The sequence below is a fragment of the Panthera pardus genome, unplaced genomic scaffold (genome assembly GCF_024362965.1).
Source record: "Panthera pardus isolate Hobbes unplaced genomic scaffold, ASM2436296v1 HiC_scaffold_10, whole genome shotgun sequence".
In the NCBI taxonomy this organism is placed as follows: domain Eukaryota; kingdom Metazoa; phylum Chordata; class Mammalia; order Carnivora; family Felidae; genus Panthera; species Panthera pardus.
Window position 1 is genome coordinate 14525748 of NW_026526655.1, and position 14497 is coordinate 14540244.

At 42.7% G+C, this 14497-nt stretch overlaps 1 protein-coding gene across 3 annotated transcripts in view; it reads left to right on the top strand.

The window, feature by feature from the left end:
• Positions 1–14497, top strand: part of AP1S3 (adaptor related protein complex 1 subunit sigma 3) — a 59125-nt gene that overhangs the window by 26495 nt on the left and 18133 nt on the right. The window lies entirely within an intron of this gene.

Genomic DNA, 14497 nt, shown 5'->3' on the forward strand with positions numbered 1-14497 from the left:
TTGGGGGGCCCCAGTTCCCTTACCAGTAAATGGGGGTAATAACAACATGCTGACGAGGATTAAATGAGGTGCTGCATGGAAAGTGCTTGGTGTGGTTACAACCACATGTTCCAAAGTGTCAACCATCGTAAATAGGTTTCTGGTGTTAGCATGAGACTTGCTTGCTTGTCATTATTTGCACAAATAGAAAAAAATTAAGAAGAGTAAAATTTTTAGCTTTGCTGGAAACCAAAAGGGGTTGAATGCATCGAGTGCAAAGAGCCTTGGGAGGGGAGACAGGAGATCATTTTAACTCTGCTGCTCAGTAGCTACCCAACTGAGGGTCCAGCCCCCTAGCTCTCTGGGTCTGCATTTCCTCATCTTCAGAGGAGAAGGTTTGCCCCAGCCCAGCGCTGTTGTCCTTGCTAACGTCAGCATTTCGTGCGTCCAGGAATGCGTGATTGTTTCATTTAAAATACCTCACTGTGGTAGACACTGAATAAATATTTGCAAAGTTGAGTGGAATCTGCCAACTTTATCTCTGGAATGTAGATGACGTGGTTTTAGGATAGGCATTATAATGGCGTAGAAAACAGCAGTCGTGCTTTTTGAGATTAAAAAAGAAGACATAAAATTCAAAGCCACAGACAAGCTGCTGTCATCAAGTCCCACAGACTGAGGGGCCTACACAAGAGAAATTTATCACCTCAAAGTTCTGGAGGCTAGAAGTCCAAAGATCAAGGTTTCTGCAGAGCTGGTTCCTTCTGGGGGCCCAGAGAGAATCTGTCCCACACTTCTCTCCTAGCTTCTGGGGGGTTGCTGGCCATCCTTGGCACTCTTGGTCTCTGCTGTATCACTCCCACCTCTGCCTCCATCCCCCCCCCGGCATGCTCTTTGTGTGCGTGCCTGTGTCCAAATCCCCCCCCCCCCCCCGCCGCCTTTTTTAGAATGGTGCCTATCATATTGGAGAAGAGGCTCACCCTCTTCAATATGACCTCATCTTAACTCGTTACATCTGCAGTGACCAAGATCACATTCTGAGCTACTGGGGGTCAGGACCTCCACATATGAATTTTGGGGTGATGCAGTCTACCCCCAATAGGTTACCTGTTCCATCTTCTAATGCTGCTCCCCAGCCAGCCATCCTTCCATCCTTCCCCCCAGTAAACACTACTGCTCAGTACAGGTGGGTGGATACCAGACAGTCTTATGAGGAATTTTCTTCACAGAAGGATCTTTAAAGTCCTACATAAATGGTCCCCAGCTAGTTCTCAGCAGTGAATCCTTTAATTCGCGGCTGACTGGTGACTTTTGTTTCTATCTCATTCCTTTTGCCTTTTCTCTGGCTGTCCCTCTAATTCTGCTCTTCCTCTTTCCTCCTCATCCCGTTCGCCTTCTTCACTGAGCATGTCACTTGTCATAAGCAGACCATTCTGCCACCAGATGGTGTGCAAGGATTGGGAAAAGAATCGAAAGATGTTGGCCAACGTGGCCGCTTTTCAATATTTAGTTTCCAGGAAAAGGCTAGCACTGCCAGCCCCAAATGAGATTCTCAGATTGTGTAGATTTGACTTTCCATATAAATTTCATCTTCTTTTATTGTGGAGACAGAAACCAGAACTAGAAATCTTGCAGAAAAGAAGCCTGTATAATTTGATGAATTAAGTTCATAGGAGATTCTGATTCAGAATGGATTTGACAATATTATTAGGCTGGGATGTGGGAGCGAGACTGTCGGGTCGGAGGACCACCTCCTCAAACAGATAGATTCAGAAATCGCAAGAAAAGGGAAATCGATTGAGGGCATGCATGCTATTTGTGACTTGAGCTGTCCCCTCATTCAACAGTGTCACATGAGGCCTGCAGCCTGAATGCCATTCGAGGCTGCAGCCACTCACAGTCTGCTTTGCTCAGCTTATATAGTGTTTTCTTAGAATTATTATTATTAATTGCCAATGTTAAAATAATCACGGTATTTTCCACAATCACCCAGATTTCGGGCTTCTTTTGGAAAAGAGAAAACCTGAAGACCCAGTGAGACTGGCTCCTAGTTTTTCTTGGCAATGCTTTCGTATGGCTGAGTTATGCCTGTCCCTTTCGTCGGAATGTGTGATTTCCAGTTTCACTGTTTCCTCCACCCCCTCTTATGTTACCCTGAACCTTTACCTTTGTTTAAAATGTTACCTGCCTCTGCCCAGCCCTTGAAAGGTATTTGAATATGTGACCCTGCTCTCCTGTTCCCTAGGTGAAGACACGGGGCCTGGAGAGGGGAACTGATGGCTGACTCAGTGCCACACGGTTCTTGCTAACCCAGGCTGCCCCTGTGACTACCTTGCACAGAGGAGCCCTGCCTTTCAAGCAAAGAGCTAGGAGAGAAGGCAAACACTAATAATTAAAACATGAATCGCCAGGGACCCCTGGGTGGCTCGGTCAGTTGAGCATCTGACTTCGGCTCAGGTCACGATCTCACAGTTCGTGGGTTCGAGCCCCGCGTCGGGCTCTGTGCTGACATCTGGGACCCCGGAGCCTGCTTCGGATTCTGTGTTTCCCTCTCTCTCTGTCCCTCCCCTGCTCACACTCTGTCTCTCAAAAAATAAAATAAAAAATGTTAAAAAAAGGTTTTTTTTTACAACATGGGCTGCCATTACTCGGGTGTAGAAAAGGAAACTGGAGACACACACACACACACACACACACACACGAAGAAATGGGGAACCCTAAAGTAAACACCTCACAGAGAACTTGGAGAGAATGGGTAGATACACGATCAGAAGACCATCGGTCTCCAGAAAGAAAGGAACTCTGAAGGATTTACATGCAAGTTTGGGCTGTCTTTGGGGCAGACTCATGATCAAGCATTAGGCAGGTTAATTAAGGAGACTAGGTAGCAAGTCAGCTAGAAACTGGATGGTTTATCATGACGCCAGGAATCAGCAGAATGCCTTTGTGGGTGCCTGGCAGAGACTCTCCATATCAACGCGGGGACCGAGGAGGGAAAACAGACGGGGTAGCAGTGATTCTCAAGGAGGGAGCAGAGAATTTTTGGCCCCAGTGAAAACCAATGGCAGTATCAGCGGGTAGAGCTGACTCCTGGGTGATTTATGGCAATAGCAAGACCTATTGAGAGTTTACTCTGTGCTAGACTCTGCACTGGGCTTGATACGTGTGTTATCTTTGCAGCCCCTGGAGGCTCGGCCTGGTGATAAATGCCCTTAATCAAATTTGGGCTGGCCAAGCGGTAAATGCACAGCATACGTAGGATGTGATCCACAACAGTGGCTGAGACACATGGTTTTGGTTGGATGACAGGTCACAAGTTTTATTTATTTATTTTTTAGATGTTTACTTATTTTTGAGAGAGGGAGAGAGAGAGGGGGAGGGGATGAGTGAGGGAGGGGCAGAGAGAGAGGGGGAGAGAGGATCTGAAGCGGGCTCTGTGCTGACAGCCGAGAGCCCCGTGCGGGGCTCGAACCCACGACCACGAGATCATGACTTGAGCCAAAGTCAGATGCTCAATGACCAAGCCACCCAGGTGCCCCAACAAGTTTTAAAGAAGTAAAATTTTGGGGTGCCCAGGTAGCTCAGTCGGTTAAGTGTCTGATGCTTGATTTCGACTCAGGTCAAGATCTCGTGGTTTGTGAGATCGAACCCCATGTTGGGCTCTGTGCTCTCAGCACGGATTCTCTGCCTGGGATTCTCTCTCTCCCTCTCTCTCTGCTACTCCCCCACTTGCATGCATGCGGTCTCTCTTTCTCTCTCTCTCTCTAATTAAATAAATATACTTAAAAAAAAGTACAGTTTTAATTTCTAGCATGTAACAAATTTCCAAAGGGTCACTAAGCTGGAGGACTGACAGATTGTCAGTGAACCTTTATCCTGAAAGCACGATGTAGCTTTTGGGAAAGCGTAGTCTAGAAAATCTTATTGCCGCTCAGGGTGTGCTGGTAAAATCTGTAAAAAGGGCACCTCACGAAAGAGCTAAGCAAATGACCTTTGTGGAGAGAGAGAGAAGATTGCTGGGCTTCTAGAAGAGGGAGCTGTGTGTGGCTAGAGCCCTTTTGAGGAGGGGAACGCATGGGGCTGGTAAAGAAACCGTGGATGTCCCATCCCACCTTCCAGAAGCCCCTCTGATGCTTCAGAGGCGGCAGCTCTGAAGGAATGAGTGCCCAGACCCGTTGTGTGTAACACGGTTATAATCGATCTAGAACAGTAGCTGGATCTCTCTGTTTGTGGATGCTGTTAAGCTCTTTGGACCAGAGGACTACTAAACCAGTCGGGAAAAGCTGCCAGAACTCCTGGAAGATACAAATCCTAGACGCATGTATTGCATCTGGAGAAGAGTGATTCCAGTTGTAAACTTACGATGCCCCATGAAACCCCAGGCTTTTAAAAGGTCCACTCGAGAAAACCATAATGTTCTCTAAGCCTTAAGAAAACTCAGTTCTCAGAATATTACTACAGGACTAGTTGCCATTTCTCAAAATCCAACAGTCCCACCGATAGGTATTGAGTCCCTGTTATGGGCACAGAATGGAACTGGACATAATTCGGGAAGAAACCTGCCAACTGATCTTTTCTCCTTGCTTTCTTACTGTGTCCAGTGGTTTACTTTCTTTTTCTATTTGTTCTAAAGGCAGAGTCACACCCACGGCTGAGTGAGGCATTTCCCTCCATTTTACTTGCTGTTTTAGTTTGTCTGCATTAAGAAAAAAGAAGTTTGAGTTCACTCCTACTCCAAAGAGGGCATCTTCCTGTTGTCACAAGCGGACTTAGTTATTTGACCTTATGCTGCTCTTATCAAAAGTCGGCTTTCTCACTGTTTGCGATATCATGGTTGCTACACCCAGAGATCCACTCCAAATGGCTGCTTCTCATATTTGGGGAAAAGAAAAATTTTTTTTTTAATTTTCATTTTTTAAAATAATTTTATTTTTTAAAATTTATATCCAAATTAGTTAGCATCTAGTGCAACAATGATTCCAGGAGTAGATTCCCCAGTGCCCCTTCCCCATTTGGCCCATCCCCCCTCCCACGACCCCTCCAGTAACCCTCAGTTTGTTCTCCATATGTTTGAGTCTCTTCTGTTTTGTCCCCCTCCCTGTTTTTATATTATTTTTGTTTGCCTTCCCTTATGTTCATCTGTTTTGTCTCTTAAAGTCCTCATAGGAGTGAAGTCATGTGATTTTTGTCTTTCTCTGACTGACTGATTTCACTTAGCATAATACCCTCCAGTTTCATCCCCGTAGTTGCAAATGGCAAGGTTTCATTCTTTTTGATTGCCGAGTGACACTCCATTGTATGTATATCCCACATCTTCTTGATCCATTCATCCATCCATGGACATTTGGGCTCTTTCCATACTTTGGCTATTGTTGATAGTACTGCTGTAAACATGGGGGTGCATGTGTCCCTTCGAAACAGCACACCTGCCTCCCACGGATAAATGCCTAGTAGTGCAATTGCTGGGTTGTGGGGTAGTTCTATTTTTAGTTTTTTGAGGAACCTCCATACTGTTTTCCAGAGTGGCTGCACCAGCTTGCATTCCCATGGGAGAAAAAAATATTTGTATGTGAGTATTCTTTCTGGTACCCCGCATTCTCTAAGAGCTTAAAATATTAATGCTGAATAAAGGGCTATTTTTATGTTAACATTCCCTTACTGACTAGCCTCGCATAAAAATATTTTTTCCTTATGTTTTTACCTTCAGTGGGCAACCTTTTCACTAGGCTCAGTGTCTTTGTATTTGTCTCCTCCTCCATTTCCTCATCTTCCTCCTCCTTCTCCTCCTGTCCCTCTTTTAGCCACAACCAATAGCAAGAAATGTACTTTACACGACTACTCAGTATAAGTATACACAATAAGAACAAGTTTCTTGAACCACATACCTTTAAGATATGTGGTTGCTCTGCTATGTTCTGTTCTGTCCTTTTTCATTAAAAATATGCTAATTGGGAACAAATAATCCTAAAGACCCCACAAACAACCGCAAAAGACCCCAAATAGCCAAAGTAATGTCGAAAAGGAAACCAAAACTGGAATTATCATGGTCCTGGACCTTAACCAGTACTACAAAGCTGTAATCATCAAGACAGTATGGTATTGGCACAAAAACAGACACATAGGCCGGTGGAATAGAATAGAGAACCTGGAATTGGACCCACAAATGTATGGCCAACTAATCTTTGACAAAGCAGGACAGAGTATCCAGTGGAAAAAAAAGACAGTCTCTTTAGCAAATGGTGCTGGGAGAACTGGACAGCGACATGCAGAAGAATGAAACCGGACCACTTTCTTACACCAGACACAAAAATAAACTCAAAATTGATGAAAGGCCTAAGTGTGAGACAGGAAACCATCAAAACCCAGAGGAGAAAACAGGCAACAAACAACCTCTTTGACCTCAGCCGCAGCAATTTCTTGCCTGACATGTCTCCTAAGGCAAGGGAAACAAAAGCAAAAATGAACTATTGGGACCTCATCAAGATCAAAAGCTTCTGTACAGCAAAGGAAACAAGCAACAAAAGTAAAAGGCAACCGATGGAATGGGAGAAGTTATTTGCAAATGACATCGTATAAAGGGTTAGTATCCAAAATCTATAAAGAACTTACCAAACTCAACACCTGAAAAACAAATAATCCAGTGAAGAAATGGGCAGAAGACATGAATAGACACTTCTCCAAAGAAGACATCCAGATAGTGAACAGACACATGAAAAGATGCTCAACATCACGCATCATCAGGGGAAATACAAATCAAAACCACAGTGAGATGCCACCTCACACTGGTCAGAGTGGCTAAAATGAACAACTTAGGAAACAACAGATGCTGGCGAGGATGTGGAGAAATGGGAACCCTCTTGCACTGTTGGTGGGAATGCAAACTGGTGCAGCCGCTCTGGAAAACAGTCTGGAGGTTCCTAAAAAAATTAAAAATAGACCTACCGTATGACCCAGCAATAGCACTACCAGGAATTTATCCAAAGGATACAGGAGTGCCGATTCATTGGGGCACATGTACCCCAATGTTTATAGCAGCACTTTCAACAATAGCCAAAGTTTGGAAAGAGTCCAAATGTCCATCAACTGATGAATGGATAAAGAAGATGTGGTTTATATATACAATGGAATATTACTCGGCAATGAGAAAGAATGAAATCTGGCCATTTGCAACAGTGTGGATGGAACTGGAAGCTATTATGCTAAGTGAAATAAGTCACTCAGAGAAAGACAGATATCATATGTTTTCACTCATATGTGGAATTTGAGAAACTTAACAGAAGACCATTGCGGAAGGGAAGGGGGGGGGGAAGAGTTCAAACAAAGATGGAGGCAAACCTTTGTATTAAGAGACTCTTAAATACAGAGAACAAACTGAGGGTTGATGAGGGGGGCAGGGGGAATGGGAAAATGGGTGACGGGCCTTGTGGAGGACATTTGTTGGGGTGAGCACTGGGTGTTGTATGTGAGGAATCATGGGAATATATTCCCAAAGCCAAGGGCACACTGTATACACTGTATGTTAGCTAACTTGCCGATAATTACATTTAACATACATACATACATACATACATACATACATACATACATAAAACAAATGCTGATTGTGGTCCATTGAGTTTGTTAGCCTGTCGTAAAAGCAATACTCTCATTCATGTGAGTAAAGCCTAACCTGTAGGTCCACTTTTGCTCCCTCTCCCTTTCTTCATTTCGTTGTCAGAATTAAATAGCATTGTTTTGAAATTAGAGAAAAATAGCTATCAGGGCCCCCCATGTCAGTATGGCAACAATGATCATTTTGCATATTCCTTCCCTACCGCCCTTGTCCTTATGCTTGTATAGTTGTGTGGCCAGGACACCAGCTGTGAGCCCCACTTGTCTGATTACCCTTGTACTGCAGGGTCTCTTGAGTAGAGTACGGTCTCCTTGAGGTATAGTTGTATTTGTTGCAAGCACCTTGACATTTACGTAGTGTTTGGCCGCCAGATAGAATGCTGACTGATTTTTATTGAATTTGCTAATATTCTTTTCATTATGCATTTTTTTTCTAAATATAAAATCACGCGTATGAATTTGGGAAATTCCAGGCGAGTACAAAGTAGAAAACAGCATTTAGAATTCCACTCTTCCAGGATAAACACTATGAACCATTTAGTGTCTTTATATAATTTCTATGTGAGTATAGTTTGAGATTGTTGCTATAATACTTCATGTACTATCTTATATTCCTTTTTTAAGCTTGACATTGTACTATAGACAGTCTCACTTACTGAAATCATTTAACAAATACCACTTAAAAATTTCTCTATTATTGCTAATTTAGGTAGTTTATAGTTGTATTTGTTTTGTATGTATGTGTGTTTTTCTATAAAGAACTACAGTAAGCATTAGGGCCTAAATACTTATCTGCATTTTAAGGCACATCCTTAATATAGATTTAAACAGCAGGCTTATTGGGCCAGAAGGTATGGGCGCTTTCTGGACTCTTGACACTGACTGCTGAGTCCAGGTTGGGATTCCAGAGTGGACCACTGTGTTTTTAATTTTTTTTGGTAATGTTTATTTATTTTTGAGAGAGAGAAAGGTGGTGGGGGGAGGGGGGAGCGGCAGAGACAGGGAGACACAGAATCCAAAAGCAGGCTCCGGGCCCTGAGCTGTCAGCACAGAGCCCCACGCGGGGCTCGAACCCACGAACTGTGAGATCATGACCTGAGCTGAAGTTGGACACTTAACCGACTGAGCTACCCAGGTGCCCTGAGGATCACTGCTTTTTTTTTTTAAACATGAGAGGGAACTTGGAATTACTCAATATCTACGTGTAATGTGTCTCAGAAGGGAGGGCCAGTGTCAGAATGACGGATCCACACTCCTGAAGACATCGGTGAGGGTTGAAAGCCAGGACAGAAGATGATGTCGTGTCCTCTGACCCAGGGAGAAAATAAGTTGGCAGAGGTGGGAGGTGACCGAGTTTGTGCATGTGAGTATACAGGTGTGTTGGGGGCGGGAGAGCTAAGGAAACCCTGCAGAATGGTTTTTATCCTCTCGACTTTTATCTTCCCAGAGTCAGGGAGTAATTGTGGAAGTAGGGAATAGGAGGGGCATTACGGTAACTTGCAATAACCCCCTTGAGAAATGGAAGGGGGAGTTGCCTAGCAACCCTTTATATGAAGAGGTGGATGGAGAGTTCCCAAATAACACGGGGGAGTTCACTGAGCCGGACCTTCATACATCTAAAGTAGTACCAGTCTGCAAAGTCCTCTGATTTTTCTATGATCGGGAGTGCCTGATGCTTCAACAGGGAAGCAGAGAGGAGAGTGGATGAGCTGATCTGGGCTAGGAGTTTGTAGAGTGGTTGCCGAAGTTGGGAATGAGGCTAAGGAGGCAAGGACTCTAGCAATAGTGTTGTTTAAGTGAGGCATCATGGGATACAGGGCACCAGAGGGCCTATCAAGTTGATGGAATGGGAGGAAAGGAGCGTATTCTGTGTATTTATATTTGCAGCTCAGATCCTGAAATACAGGCTAGCCTGGGGTAACGGTGTCGGAGGTAGGAAGAGGCTCCTGGAGACCTCTCTCCTTAGAAGCTAGTTTTGCGTCTACTCCATGGGTTCAGGTCAGGAGCAGGGAGATTTGAAGACATTAAGAACTAAAGCTGCTATCGGATGCTTTCGCCTTTTATCTTCGACTAGAAGGAAAATGCTAACAGTGGCTCAGAACAGCAGACTAAATAGTTCGGTGCTGGTCTGCTTGGCGCATCCTTAAAAGGCCAAATGGTGCCTCCCTGGACATACTTCAGAAATAAAATTAAGAAAGTGCCCAGAGCAGTTTGCATTCTGGGTCAAAGTGAGAAATTCGGGCTATCTTCCATCAGGTCGAGGATTATACTAGTGGACATTCTGAGGACTGGGCATTCTTGGATTAACTTGACATGTTTGGATTTAAAGGATCGTTTGGGACAGAACCAGACCCCTCAGAAGGGCTTCTGGGGTAGGGATGAGAGATCTTGGTGAAGCAAAATGGCCACCCGCCAAGGTATTTGGGCCAAATGTAGGAAGTCAACGTTGCTCAACACACTTCATTGGATTGTGTGGTTATTTCTGGAGTTGGCGTTTTCCGAAAGAGTATTATCAGTCTGCCTCTCCATTACTCTTTTTGTCTCAGCAATATTATGGAAGGGGAATGTCTGGGTATTGTATTTTGAAGTCAGATGAAGTTTGTTTATGACATTAACTGAAATGTAAGTTGGCTCTTTGTAAATATTGGAAAAAAGCCTTCCAGCTGCTCTTTTTCCTGCTCTCAAGCTAATGCTAATCAATGAAGGTATTTGATTAACCTCTTGAAGCCTATTATTCAAATAGGCCTTGAATGACTAGACTGATAAATTGGACAAAATTAATTGCGGGAGGTGACAAACTCTTGTGCATCACCACAGTTCATACAGCTCATTCTGCCGGTTCTCTCAAGCGAGACCATTAACTCTGGGGGTGTGATAGACACCAGACACCGCAACACAAGCCATGTTTCATTTCAGAGCAGAACTTGAGAGGACTAAATCTCTCAACACTGCCTTATGCAGTGCAATTATGGGATAAACTTGAATCAATTTGTTGCTTCTTTTGAATTGGGAACGCATTTCTGTATTTTATACGGGCTTTATAGATGTGTGTATCACGTTCCTAATCATCCTTCTCTTTGAACTCATGGTTAGAGTAAGGAGTTGCTCTTTGTTCATTGTCCTACATCGGTGATCCTTGTTTAAGAAGGCCGGCAGGGGCTCCTGGGTGGCATTCGACTCAAGTTATTTAATGTTTATTTATTTTTGAAGGAGAAAGAGACAGAGTGTGAGCGGGGGAGGGACAGAGAGAGAGGGAGACACAGCATCCAGAATCCGAAGCAGGCTCCGGACTCTGAGCTGTCAGCACAGAGCCCATCACGGGGCTTGAACTCACAAACTGTGAGGTTATGATCTGAGCCAAAGTTGGATGCTCAACCGACTGAGCTACCTAGGCGCCCCGCATCTGACTCTTGATTTCAGCTCAGGTCATGATCTCATAGTCATGAGATCGAGCCCTGAGTTGGGCTCTGCTGGGCACGGAGCCTGTTTGAGATTCCCTCTTTCTCTCTCTCCCTTTGCCCCTCCTCCGCTCATATTCTCTCTCTCTCTCTGTCTCTCTCTCTCTTCCTCTCTCAAAGATAAAACAAAGACAGGCACCCAATCTTGAGAGAATGTTGCAACGTAGAAGAACTAGAAGGAATCCACAATTAAACTCAGACCTAGTTCCAGCCTCTCACTGGAACTTTGGACATAGATCTGAGTGCCCCCAGTTAAAAGTAACATTTAGCCTATGGAGAAATCTTGGAGGAATCACAAGAGTGATTTCGAGATCTGCAAATAGAACCAATATGAAGACAACATGAAACCAGACTTATTTCTTCTGGAAGGAAAAAGATTTATGGTAGACCAAAAGGCATCTTCAAATATGTGAAGGGTTAGCTATTACTCCTGGGATAGTGTGATATTGTGTTTTAATATACTCTCTGGATAAAAATCAGGGAAAATTGGTGTAAATGGTAACAGATGGGAGGAAAAGAATTTTCTGACGGGAAATGCAAAGAGAACGCTAACAAAACGTGTGGATTTCATTTCTCTAGTGAAGGTCTGACCATTTTCTAGACATTGGATTGAATAGATTTTTCCATTGGTGGTGACCCACAGCTGAGTCTTGTTCTCAAGATGCTGAGGTTTTATGATTCTGTCACCATTCAACTTTGCCCTTTTAGAATGTCACTTTTACTATGATCTCTTCTTGGAAGTAAAAATATCTTTTCTCAGGTTAATTCTTAGAAAACGGTAACGGTGTTCCATTATGGAGTTATTTATACCTGTGTTGATAGAAAAGGCTGTGTTCGGGGCGCCTGGGTGGCTCAGTCGGTTGAGTGTCCGACTTGGGCTCAGGTCATGATCTCGCAGTCCGTGAGTTCAAGCCCCGCGTCGGGCTCTGTGCTGACAGCTCAGAGCCTGGAGCCTGCTTCAGATTCTGTGTCTCCCTCTCTCTCTGACCCTCCCCCATTCATGCTCTGTCTCTGTCTCAAAAATAAATAAACATTAAAAAAAAATTAAAAAAAAAAAAAAAAGAAAAGGCTGTGTTCTCAACAGATATTTAAAACTCCAGACTGAGGGTGACTTTTTTTTTTTTTTTAATTCAAATCCAAGTTAGGTAACATATAGTGTAATAATGATTTCAGGAATAGAATTTAGTGACACGTCACTTACGTATAACACTCAGTGCTCATCCCAACAAGTGCCCTTCTTAATGTACATCGCCCATTTAGCCCATCCTCCCACCCAACATCCTGAGGATGATTTTTCTTAAAGTTGCTAGATGAGGAGGGCTTTTAAATTTGCTTTCTCCTCACTTGTGATGTCGTGGCCCTCAAGTCCTTGTTTTCAGAGATGTGTTCTTTGTAAGACAGAATATAACCTTATTAAGAAGACCTCAAATTCTATAGGCTGGGGTCTGGGGAAAGAGCCTGGTTTCTTTTGGTCCTCAGATATCACCACCTAGTGAGTTTTTATGACTTATGCCCTGACATTCAGAGCCAAACCCCTTCAATAAAAGAAGGTGAATATTTTATTTATAAAAATTCTTTAACATTATAAGAATTTTGGTTTCTAGTATATATTGTTCTTCCCTCCCTGACACAATTAACCTCCACAATGAATTTTATCAAAAAAGGATAAAGCAAAAAACATGATAAATTATGATTCTAAACTTCTTCTCATGCAGTACATTGAGAAAACGTCATCTCCCATCAGATAAAGATTATATACCATGTGACAATTTCCAGGAAGCATAGTGACTATACCTCCAAGGTAGCAAAGTAAATTTCTACACGTTATGGTGTTTTCTAGTTATTTAAAACTTTTAAAATTCATTGAAATGTGGGCATTTATTTAAAATGCAGACTTTGAAACTTCACTGAAAATCAAGATCGGGTTGCTTCCTAACGTGGTCAACACATGTGGTGACAAAGACAATTGTTACATGAGATGGTTGATTCTAAAGCTCTCAGCCAAGTTACCCACAAAGTGGAGTAAAGAGCTTATCTGTAAGACTTAGTTTGAGGGGCACTTGGGTGGTTCAGTTGGTTGAGCATCTGACTCTTGATTTTGGCTCAGGTCATGATCTCTTGGTTCATGGGATTGAGCCCCCTGTTGGGTTCTGCACTGACAATGTGGAGCCTGCTTGGGATTCTCTCTCTCTCTCTCTCTCTCTCTCTCTCTCTCTCTACCCCTCTGCCACTCACACTCTCTATGTCTCTCAAAATAAATAAATAAGCTTAAAAAAACCAAACAAACTTAGTTTGATCTTCAACAAAGGTGCCAAGAACACACAATGGGAAAAGGACAATCTCTCGATAAGTGATGCTGGGAAAACTGGTTACCCATGTGGAAAAGAATGAAATTGGACGTTATCTCACTCCATTTTAAAAAATCAACTCATGTTGTATGGAAAAAAATTTGACAATAAATTATATTTAATATAAAAAAATCAACTCAAAATGGATTAAGACTTAAATGTTAAGATCTAAAACTGTAAAACTACTAGAAGAAAGCATAGAGAGAAAGCTTCATGACATTGGTCTGAGCAGTGATATTTTGGATATTGCCCCGAAAGCAAGGGCAACAAAAGCAAAAATAGACAAATGAGGTTACATTAAACTAAATAGGTTTTTCACCACAAAGCAAACAATCAACAGAATGAAGAGACAGCCGAGGACTGGAAGAAAATATTTGGAAACCATATATCTGTTAACAGGTTAATATCCAAAAAATATAAGAAACTGAAGTCAATAGGAAGAAAATAAATATCCTGATTTAAAAATGGGCAAAGGACTTGAACAGATACTTCTTCAAAGAAGATACACAGATGGCTAACAGGTATATGAAAAGATGCTCAACATCATTAATCATCAGGGAAATACAAATCAAAACCACAAGAGGAGATCACCCCACACTGATTAGAATGACTGTTCTCAAGAAAACAAAAGATAACAGTGTTGGTGAAAATGTGGAGAAAAGGGAACCCTTGTACACTGTTGGTGGGAATGCAAACTGGTGTAGCCATTATGGAAAACAGTATGGAGGTTCCTCAAAGAATTAAAAATAGAACTACTATATGATCCAGCAATCTCACTTCTGGGTATATTTCCAAAGGAAATTAAGTCAGTATCTTAAAGGGATACCTGCAGTCCAAGTTCATGGCAACGTTATTCACAACAACCAAGACATGGAAGCAACCTAAGCGTCCATTGATAGATGAATGGATAAAGAAAATGTGGTATATATGTGTGTGTTTATGTGTGTTTGTGTGGGAGGGTGGGTAATAATAGAATATTTTCAGTTATGAAAAAAAGAAAGAAATCCCGTCATTTGTGATATCTTGGATGAACCTTGCTCAATGAAATAAGCCAGGCATAGAAATAGAAATACTGCATGATCTCACTTACATGTGGAATCT